Genomic DNA, 12,334 nt, shown 5'->3' on the forward strand with positions numbered 1-12,334 from the left:
ACCTGTGTCGGCTTAAGTCACTTTCCAAAAGCTCAGTGCTATCAGAACAGGAAATAACCCCTTTAGATTCTAACCGCCTCATGACCTTTCCTCTAGTGCCAGCATCAGGACACACTTTACATGTGTAGACAGTGTATGTTCATACTGGAATGTACACAGTAGCTATAAGCTTTAATTAGTAAGTTTACTGATTTTATGATGATGAGCATGATCACAATGAGGGTATTGACTTCAAATCAAACAGTTACCAGTCAGTCAGTCAGTGTGACAGAGTGGCTCATTGCTGTGTGAGGCATTGTGTGAGTGTGACGGCCCCTTCAGCCCCCTCTGTTGTCCTGCAGCGGTCTGACTGCTTCCAATGGAGGTGGCAGATGACAGTGTCAGAATGTGAGGCATTTTTGCGGCTTGACTGTAGCTCTGTCTTCATTCTCTTTCATTAGTCTGAAGAGTAAGAGATGGGTCATTCACCTACTGCTGGGAAAAGTGTCTCACTTCACTGTTCCACTGCTCCACTCGCACTTTCTCTTTCTTGTGTTGTTTTCCTCCAAGGGTGCAAATTAGAGGGTTGAAAGAGCTTTAGGCACATGTGGGAACATGAGACTGGCTTTTACTTTACTCAAAATCTGTCTCTCTCCTTCCCGTCCGCCCCCCTACACAGATATCAAAATATAATTTGACACTTATTCAGTGTAGCAAGAATGACGTTTTTACAGTGAAATATTAATGCATATTAATTCATCGATTTCTTTTGGCTTCACAACATATTATCACCGAATAAAGGTTATAACAGGAATAAATGTTAACACCATTCACCTACCTCTCACACTCTGAAATAGCATTTCGGTGAGACAATTTTACTGCCTCAACTATCCAGCTCCATTAATGCAACCTCACCTGAGGGCAACCCCGAATATTATGATTATGCAATGCAGTATGTGATATTTGTGCGTTTCAAAGTTGAATGACCAGCATTAGGTAGATGGGCTGCTTGGTCACTGAATTGAGGAAAGTTCAGGCTTATTAATAACTATTCCATGGAATTGCTATAATCAGTGAATTAGCTTGTGGCAGCGAAGTAATTATTTCCAAACGGACGTTAGCGATTGTACATATCACATCATGATTACAGCCTATGATTTAAAAACATAAGTACCGTAATTTTCGGACTATAAGCCACAGAAGCTAAATTGATTGATGTGTACATATATAAGCCGCACTGGACTATAAGCCGCAGGTTTTTTAATATTTAATTACCATATGTAAGGGTTCGTGCACAGAGGGGATTCATTAATCCTCATCTTCGTCTTCTTCCTGCGTACTAAAACCACCAAAGTCCTCATCTTCAGTGTCGGAAACGAACAGGCTCAGGGTGGCTTCGTCAGCCACTCTCCTCTCTCTTTCGATGTCGCTCTCAAAACCAACGAACTCCTCTTTGTCACTGTTGGAATCGAACAGCCTCTGAAAGGCCTCAGCTGTGGCGGCATGCTCCTCTTCATCACGCAGCATTCCAGCCTTTCGGAACCCGTTGGTGATCGTGGATGTTTTAACACTCCTCCACGCTGTCAGGATCCACTCGCAAACTTGAGCGAAAGTTGCTTTTCGCATGCGACCAGTTTTGGTGAATGATTTATCGCCACTAGTCATCCACGCCTCCCACTGAACGTCTTTTTTCCATAATGAGGGTGTCTCACAAACTCGCTCTCGTAATGTCCGTCTGTCTCTTGTACCACTCGCGGTTCCACTTTTACTTTTGCGCGCTCTTTTCCGGCATCCGGTGGACTGTAACCTGTAAAATCCATAGATTTAGGAATTCCCCTAGTGGCCGTTAGCTGTAAAAATCCATAGATTAGCCGCACCGTTATATAAGCCGCAGGGTCGAAAAATGGGGAAAAAGTCGCGGTTTATAGTCCGGAAATTACGGTAATATCCAGGTGAAATGTCTTTAATGATCGTCGTGTGGAGCCCAACATTTGTGACCGTGTGGACTGTACGGCTAGCAAGATCCCCGACTACAAATGCTCCTGTTTCGTTCCACAGTTGGTTACTTATGCACCTCCAGCTGGTTTGCCGAGAAGAAGAAGAAGAAAAAGATAACAAACTGAATTTGGAAGAGAGGTTGTGTGAGTACATCCGCCATTACCAACAGGAATATAATTATATAACGTGGAGGGTGGATCGGCAAATGCTCATGCGTGGAATACAAGACCTACACAGACCCTCAATTGTAGTATAATTGGAACCGCAAGCACATGTGGATGCGGATAGTATGTACGAGCTTCTATGCGATGCTACACATGTGGTGAAGGCCAGAAAGTTTGATGACACATTTGATCATCTGAAATAACAGAAGGAACTGTTACACTTGTAAAGTCCTGCCACGGCTTAACCCTTTCATGCATAGAGGTCACTACAGTGGACAGCTATTCAAAAGCTGTTTTCTTGTATATGAATGGGTTTTGATGGTATAGTTGCACATCAGCCACTAAAGTGAAGGCTATTGTATCATCCCATACACTGCTACTCAGTGACAAGCTGTTGTAAGTGCAAGATACATTTCTTCTATGGAAAGAGACCCTTGCAGTTATAAAATATTTGGTGACATCAAGTAACAACTAAGGAATCATATAATTCATAAATTGTCAAAGTATTGATTTTATATTTGGGAGGAAATTACAATTATTCATCTGTCCACTAAATTGGACGTCATGCATCACTAGCTATATTTCTACAATATTTACTACAATATTGCTACTGTTGTTGTTGAGAAAACTTCATCTGCAGGAACTGTTTTGGTTGTAATTCTATTTATTCATGTTATTAGAATGCAATTTGAAGTTTTTTCATTTCTTTATATATTGCATGCAGTGTCTTGTGGCTTTCTGCCCTGGCTGCTTTGCAATGAAGGATCTTGTTATTAGTGTCACACTACCCTCAGTTCTTAAAGGTTCAATATAAGAACAGTTACTGTAACAGAGACTCTAACGGACAGTCTAACTTTATGCCAGTGGTGTGTGTAGGATACTCTTTCCATGTATTCCATGTGCTCTATACAGGAGAGTGAAATAGAGAGTATTCCTAAATGGTGTTTTGGATATGTATGCACATTTTCTTTATATATATATATATATATATATATATATATATATATATATATATATATATATATATATATATATATATATACTTTTTTATAGTTTTCACATCTTTATATATAATTTTATTAATTTGTTTATTAAATACATATTTCATCAGTTGAACACATAAACGCATGCTTTCCACCTGAGTGGACATATAAAAATCTCTTTGAAAAAACTGAGTTCAAAATTCAAATCTTGCTTTTTATGAGCAATAAAAACACTTGGTAAAAAAATCCTGACTGAGGGGGTCATAATTCATATATGAAAGGGTTAAGAATATTCCAGCTGTGCCTCTTAAATCCCCAACATCCCCAAAGGATACATTGGGGCAAGTTGGAGCGCTGAGATCGATTTACGGGTCACAAGCCAGAGGAGCGAGGAGACAAGGAGGCACAAAATTGAGAAATGACAACGGCCCACAGTTATGAATCCTCCCTGATCTGCCAGTATTCATTCATTCAGTCTACTTGTTTGCTTTCCCTGTTTCCTGCCATTTCAGATCCTGCCAGTAAGCTTTTCCCTCACCTTGCCTGCATCACCCAAATACCCACCTGTTCCCATTCCCTCTGATCAGATCCAGCCACATATATACTGGCTTGTTGCTTTTACATAGGTTCCAAATTGTATTTTGTACCATGCTAAGCTTTCCAGTATTGATTATCTAATTCTTGATTCATGAGCCTGCCTGTCTGAACCTCTGCTGGATTCCCTGGACCCTAAATATCTGCCTGACAACTGTCCATTAAGTTTGCTTATCTCTGTTTGATCTTTTGGTTTTTGACCCCTGCCTGTTTACCGGAATAAACCCTTTTGGACGCTAATTTTCACCCTGATTGCTAAAGAGTTGCTTGTAGGTTTTTGCCTGTTCTTTGTCTGAGTGTAACAGACACTCCTGGATACAACAGTTGGAGACTACTTGTAAAAAGAGCTGCAAGTCTATACTGTACATTATTAATATGTACTTACAGAGTTACAGATGAAGGGCAGCGCTTCATTCATTCAATCAATGGCTCATTTCATAAAGCCAAACAACCATATGTCACTTACCAAATACTTATGGACTGCACTAGACACGTACATAGCAGTTTCACCCTGGCCGTTTCCAAGTTATCCTTATCACTTGCGAGTATCTTCAGTAGTAGGCTACATGCTGTTAGCTGTTAGCTGTTGATGTGATGCCGAATGTAAAAGTTTGGTTACAATTTTCAACTGATATATTTAATTCACTTTCTACAACATGCTATATGTAATTCTAAACAATATGTTTATATGTAAAACATAAATGTCAAATATACATATAAATGTTCATTTGTAAATCTTAATGTAAAGCTTGACAATTGTAACCAAATATTTACATTTGGAGCTCCATAGTGAACCGGGAATGGATTGATAATAATTGTAAAGAGAAAATGTGTGTGTGTGTGTGTGTGTGTGTGTGTGTGTAGCTCAGCTTGAGGCTAAATATGAGCAGTGAACACGCTCGGTGAAGGAGGCTGTGGATCAACACTGGCTACTGCAAAACAGACTTTTTACCTGTAGGCCTAAGTGTTGCACACACTGCATGGTCAGAAAGTGTTTACCAAAATCCTGTTTTTGTCTTGTAGGTGGATTTCAAAACATATTCCTGGGAAAATGTGTTTAGCAAACAAGTGGTGAGTAACTGTGTTCCTTCTACTGTTCCTCTCAAAGCTGGGGACATTTGTAGAACCAAATCAAAAAGGAGAGCAGTGTAGTTTAAAGATGAGGAACCTGTGTTTTACCGCCTGGACAACGCGAGTAGTTCCACTTGTGGAACTAGTCTGTGACTTCATTTAAACAAAGCTTCCCCTCTTAATTTCCTTCTCTATCTTCTTTTCTGCAATCTACTGTTAAAAGTCAAAAGTAAGAAACTCACATTACATTACATTACAGGTCATTTAGCAGACGCTCTTATCCAGAGCGAATTAGTGAACTAACTACAGGGACAGTCTCCCACACAGGATGTGTTTTAGGAAACAATGTGCCAGAATATCATGGACGATTTTGTTAATCTCACTGCACTGCATCAGAATAATAGTTATCCTGCTTTATTTCATTTTTCAGTTTTTTCCCTGACATTCTTCCCCACCAAAAGAAACATCCCAGAACAGAATTCCATAAATAGCTAATGTTGGTCATTGTACACTGCTACTATTGGTTGCATTGTTTTTTTATACTGTATACAGGTTTGCATGGGTTTGAGTTATCTAACTATAAATAACTACTTATTGTCCTCCTCAAAGTCTATTTTCTCATGTTTAATGTTACAGGTTACAGTTATATTTGTCTAGTACTTTTTTTGTTACTATTCATATTTCTTTTTCAAAGTCAAGTCCAAGGGAAATATTAATAACTCTGGAGGACATTGGGCTGACCTGCACAGTTCCTTTACTCCAGAAGTCATTGAAATAACCAACATGAACTTCAAGGTTTAATAATGAGGCTCTGCTACCAGAAGATGGAGCTGTTTTCCATTAAATAACTCAGGACTTTCTGTAAAGCCCCACCTCTGTTCAGGCTCAGTTATGCCTCTCTAGCCACATTCTTTTCTTCCCCCATTGTGGAATGCCCAACTCCTTACGAGTGCACCTCTTGTCAGCAACCTCACTTTTTGACCTGGGGATTTTGTGCACATCTGTACTAAATATGGAACAATGTTGACATATTTATGAAGAAGACAACTTTGAACACAAGTTGTTTTGATAGGAGGTTTAATTCTCTCAGTCAACTTCTTAATCCTGACAGTCACCTACAATATCATAATGAATGCATGCCTCTCTATAAATGTATTTCCTTTCAGCCTAAATATAATGCAAGAGTTTTTGATGGTGCAGTCAGACCTTCCAGTAACATATATCCACTTTTAAATCACAAGTCCACCTATAAATGTGCTAGGAACATTATTCTTATTAAAGGGGATGGAAGGCTTCACAAACACAGAGAAAGAAATACTTAGCTGTGATATACGATGTACTTGTGGAATAAAGGAATTCAAGTGAAGCTGTCAAACTCTGACATGTCGCCGCAGGAATATTCTTTTCTGGTGCGAAACTAAAAGGGTCTTAGTTGTTAAAAGAACAATTCAAACAAACAAAAAGTAGCCGAAGTTCCTGTTAAATACATTTTTACAGTGTGGTTTTACAACATTAAACATTTTTAAAATTTTACATGTGATTTTGCACGTGTTTATCATATGGAGATACATGTCAATATATCCATATTAATATTGTTATAGATTTCAAATATATCGCCCAGCCCTGAGGTGCGTTTGTTCTAATGTGGAAAGGGTGTTTTATTTAACATCTTCCTCCCTGGTCGACTGGTAAAGTCGTAATAAATGCAATAATATATTAAAAATAACAGTTCAAACAATATGTGCCTGGGTGTGTCTGGAGGATTCAAACTAAAAGGGTGATGAGGTCACCTTCACAGCTGCTGGTGCACTGAATAGTTTAGTCTGGTCGTGGATTACAGAAAGTCTAAATATATTGATGCAAAACTTTGTTTTAAAGCCTCATTGAAACTGCAGTCTGTGTGGAGAGGTTGTTCAACTTTTCTCCCTATTTTACAGGTTCAGTCTCACCACCGATTGTATATAGTCCTCCTGTTCCAACTTTATATTAAAAATAAATATTCTTATTCTTTTGAACCAGGCCTCTGGGACAGCCTCACCTCGTTCCACTGAGTTCCCTCAACCACTAGAGAGACGAGCAGACAGCCGTTATTGATTTCTGCAGAGAGAAAAGACAGAAGAGGGAAATTGTTGAGATGAAAAGCAAAAAAAATGAAACAGAGAAACAACTTTCTTGTTACTTGGAGAGAAAACCCAGTCAGAAACGATAAGACATCTGCCTTTTGCTAAATCTACACTCCCTGCTGAGAACCCAGGCCTGTTTCTGTATATTTATCCCCCTATTGTCTCAAGTGTGTGTGTGTGTGTGTGTGTGTGTGTGTGTGTGTGTGTGTGTGTGTGTGTGTGTGTGTGTGTGTGTGTGTGTGTGTGTGTGTGTGTGTGTGTGTGTGTGTGGTAGTTAGACTGGCTGCTTCCTGTAGAATAGATTCCTAGACAATAGACATCAGGGCATCTCTCGGTTAGACAGCCATTTAAACCCACAGAGCTGCAGGTGCTCACCTTACAGGATGTACTGCAGTGTGTGTGAGGCCACATCATCAACGTCCTATGTGCAAATAAATCAATCAAGGCTGATGGTTAGCCCAATAGAAGTCAATCTCATCATCTCTCTGGAAATAGATTTCCTAGAAGAATAGTGTTTTTTTCTGATGTTTAAAGGGCCTACGAAATGATATTTGTCAGTGTTATTGGCTTTGGTATATGATAGAGGTTGCATATCTATTGTGAAATGTGCCATATATATATTTTTAATATTGATGTATTCGTAATAAATCACGATCATAACAGCATAAAAATGACTTCCGCTAACAACAATCGATCGCTGCGCCGAGAGCATCCACTTCGGCAGTGTTCGGGCGATGACGTCACAAGTAGAATACAGCCGCCACCAGTGTTCGTCTGTGTTACAGCCACCGCCAGTGTTCGTCTGCGTTGAAGCGTCCAGCAAAGACTGCTGTCAATTATTATGAGAAAGAACGGACAACAATCGATCGTCAAGGATAATTGTGAAGCGATGTGTTGTATGGGGATGTGGGTCTCCAAATCTAGCCGATTCAAACAAGTCCGCTGGTGCAGAGTCCTCCACCAAAGAGACGACAAAATGCATTCGCCAAAAGGGAGAGAGCAAAGGTAAGCCGTGCTACTTGTTTACTGTATTTATTGTTTCAAGCATAAAGCCATAATCGGTCTAGGCCTACTGTATGTAACGAGTTTACACCAGGCCCTAGCCAATATGTGTGTTATAATAACTTTAGCTAATTACACTTCATTAGCTTAATTAAGTATAGATTCAATGTTTATAACAGGCTTCCCCATTTTATTCTGTAGTTTGAGTAAAAGCTTGAGTCTATTTAACTTTTTACTATCACCCTATTATTACATAGGTATTGAAACATTGGTGAATGAAGCCACTGACAGAACTGAGGATACCTGTATGATCAGCGACCATCTATTGGACATCCACACTGAGGAGGAAGCTGTGTGTACACCAGTAAGTATACAGACTGTACGTCATCTGTACATTACAGTTGTAGTACCAGTAGACCTGCACATGACGTGTTAAACATACAATGACCACATGCATGTACACACAGGATCTCCGCCAAATCCAGGATCACCGTGACGGTGACGCATGTTCTCTCCCGTATGTGTCTCCATCTTGTCTCGAGCTGCTCTGTTTCCACCACGTTAAACTCACCCGCATGATCTAAATCCACGACACCGGCATCCTCTTCAATAAACTCCTCTTCTTGAAGGTGCAACGAGTGACGACTCACTGTCACTCGATTCTGTCGAAATATCCGACATCGCCACATCTGCCGCTTCTGCCTGTGTATGTCTGTGTATTCAACTGGTGGACTATTTTATACTTGTGACGTCAGAACACGGCGTCATGTGTTTCCGGTAGCGGCAATGTAAACATCGGTGGTCGACATACTAAATCATGATTTATTAAATACTGCGATCATTGTGTCATAAATAACACATCATTTTACAACACAAATAGCATTTACTATCATCAGTAGAAATTCATGTTTATCATTTCGTAGGCCCTTTAAATAACTTCCTGTAAAACATTTTCTCTTCTTATTACTTCAGACTGTTAGAATGTGTATGTGAATTTTTGTTTGCACGCTTGCGTGCCTTGAATAACCTCTTTTCCTTGTATTTCCTGGATATTAAGTGTCTTTCTTTAACTTCAACTATGAATCATAATAACACTCGAGAGAACTCTAAATTTCAAGCAACAATTTTTTATACAATTCTATAAAATGTAGCTCTTATTATTACTATTCCTGACGTAAGTTTTTCTTTTGGCATTATCCCATTTTCACTTTTGCGAACTATCGACTTAGCGACTTATAATTTCACATTGTCACAACTTTGAATTTGAAGGTACACTGTGGAGATTGTGACCAAGTTGTGATTATATATAGGAACAAATACAAGTTGGTTAGGGTAAGACAACATGGTCTGGGTTTAAATAAGCACTTAGTTAAGGTTATGGAAACATTTAGGTGTGAGTTTAGATGGGTAAGAAGTTCCACATGTTGATCCCCAAACAGAAAGAAAACAGACGTCTGCCAACATGAGTATATACGAAAGGGAACCTTACAGTTCACAGTAGACGCACTTAGTGTTACTGAAGGTCACTGAGCACCTTAAGAGCCTGGGTATTTAGGAATGTATTGATAAACTTGTAATTTAATGCATTGATCAGAATATATTGATGCAAACCTTTCTTAAGAACACGACAGTTATGTGATCAGCTGACGAAGCCTGAGCCCCAGAGGAAAAGCAAATAAACTGTTTTCTTAAGGTTAAATGTTAGACATGAGTTATCAGACACACTTCTATAGACTATCATTGCTGAAACTGACAAAACAGTTCTGCTGGATACATATATAACCATATTTTACCCCCCCCCACCACACACACACACCACCTAAGATATAATACAAGGCCGAGGAGTATTCCGCGTAGTAGTACTCACTGACATGTAAAATCAGTGGAGAACCCATGCTGCTGTGGTTGGGAGCAATATGATTCTCTGTGGTGCTAATGAGAATTCAGAGCCCGTCAGCTGAGCAGGTTCAGCTCATGTCATGCTGGTCGGTAGCTGAATTATTTAGCTTGTTGCATTTGGCTACTGTATATAGCAGGCAGGCTGGGTTGAACATGACCGCCCTGCAGAATAAAAAGAGTGGTTCTCGTTTTTAACAGCTTTGTTTTCACTGTAAAGAAGAGGAAAGTCTCTATCTCCTATATCCTCTTTTTGTCCATAAACTTGGCATTAAATCAGCCTGATATCAAGACTGATTGTTCTCCAGCTCCACTGCCATCACAACAGCCAACCCACAAGTTTATAATTAGGCGACAAAATATGTTGTCGAGAACGACACATAGAAGTGTTCTGACCCTGTCCCTGTCTGCAGGTCGATTATCTGCCTGTGCCTTTTGAAAACATTACAAATCACTGATAAAAAATAAAGAAGTGAACTCTCTGGTTAAGGTTTGGTCACTTTTAGGCAGAAAACTGATTTAGGTTTATGGAAAGAACATGCTTTGGATTAAAATAAGTACTTTGTTAAATTAGGGGACCTTGTTGCGGATTAGGTGTTCAATGATTCACCGGTGCACTAATAACTTGGCAGCACCGATCATTGCTTTATCTAAGCAGGGAACACTACTCGGATGTATGATTCCTGTCTCTCCCTGGAGCCTGGCTGTTGTGGCGTGGTCCACAGTTTGGCGTGGATGGTTTAGACGACGTGTCTCTTTGCAGTTGGGTTTTCCAGCAATTACAAGGCTATTTGGCTTGTCTCCTGGTTGCAGATCTGGTGTAATATTGTGACATTTGGAGCCTTTGCTAAACGCAGCTTTTGTGGAGAGATCGAGTCGCTGTAACAATCTGCCTGTTTGTTACTTGTTCTCTGTTGTTTCTACTTCCTGCCCTTGTGTGTTTGCCTTTCTCTCCCAGCTGTGTCTCGTTCCCTCATTTAGTGTCTGTGTATATATCCCTGTCTGTCTCAGTGTTCTTTGTCGATTCGTTGTTCATGTTACATGTCTGTTTGTGTCCTGCTCGGTTTGTTTGTTTGTTTGTTTGTTTGTTTGTTTGTTTGTTACTTTGTGTTTTGTACTTTGGATTCAGCTTTTGTTTATATTAAAGGTTCGCTTTTTGTTATAATATCGTCTGCTGAACTGGTTTTGGGTCCTCTCCTACACCACACCGTGACAGTCGCGCCTCTCCCCGCTCCTGTTGTCTGGTAAGCTGCACTCTTTGGCATTTTTTTTTTGCCAGGCTTTGCGACATGGAGGTCGCCCAATACAAATCCCCAGTCTCCCCTTCCCGGTTCAACTGCTGTCTTGTCTCTATATCTCTGTATCTTCAGTCCAGTGTATTGCCAGTGTATTGCAAGCCAGTGGGCCTAAATTGACTGGCCCCCGAGCCTGAGCATCAGGGAATAAAAAGATTATGTATTTTTTTAAAGGTGTTTTTTAAATGTAAGTTTATTTACAACTAGCAAACTCCTTGATGGAATAATTTGGTGCATAGGTTGTATGTGTTACACTAGTGAGTGCATTTGAGAGAGAAAGAGAGAGAGTGTGTGAGTGTGTGAGTGTGAAGTCAGCAGTAATGTTTTGTCCCAGGAGGTGGAGGGAGAATGTCAAATAAACCTGTTGTTTCCACACCCAACCTACTCTCCTTAAAGGGGACATGTGTAATGTCTGGCAACCTGCTCCAAAGAAATAGTAGTATCACATTGTTTCAAAGTCATCATCATTGCTACTCAACCACCTTAGTTTCTGGTTTCTAATGTCCTTATTAATCACTTTTAGCTTTTATTGCCCTTAATTAACTCTCAAAATGAAGCTCTAGTGAAAGTTCAGTCAAGAGGTCTATTTTTTTGCATGCATCCTATAGTTCATTTCTACACATCCTGGCATTCACTCCTCTCACAAATGCTCACTCATAATTTCCTGCTGTCATTGTCTGGGGCTGTCGATCGGATATCAGCTGTTCTCATCAGCAGGTCAAATCTATCCAATTGCTGCTGCTGAGGGCACACTCAATTCCAGATCTCTAAAACTTTATTATCACATATCCTTCCTTATAAAAAGTTATCTTTACATAATTCACTTGTCTCTCCTGATAGAAATGTCAAACTTTTAAGAGTTAAGAGTTAACCTATGACTGATTTAGATGTTATTTAAGGTTGTCAATAAATATAAAGAGATGAGGGTGATGTTTTGAACAAAGAATGATGTATTAAAAGGGGTTGCGGGTCCACTGAAGGTGCATATATACGGGTCCCAGATTGATGTGCTACTCCCCTTGGGGCAAGTAAGATTTGGGAGAAAGAAATCGGAAGGAAAAGAGTCTGTTTACCTCTGATATTTGCACACAAGACTATGATAACCTATGGAATGTTGCTGGTTCATTTGAACTGCATTCCTCTGTTACTCTTCTACCACTGCAGGGATTATGTGTCAGCAGATTGATTCTTGCAAGATCAACTCTTGATTCTTATTATTGTTAAAGACG

The sequence above is a fragment of the Cottoperca gobio genome, chromosome 13 (assembly GCF_900634415.1).
Source record: "Cottoperca gobio chromosome 13, fCotGob3.1, whole genome shotgun sequence".
Lineage (NCBI taxonomy): Eukaryota > Metazoa > Chordata > Actinopteri > Perciformes > Bovichtidae > Cottoperca > Cottoperca gobio.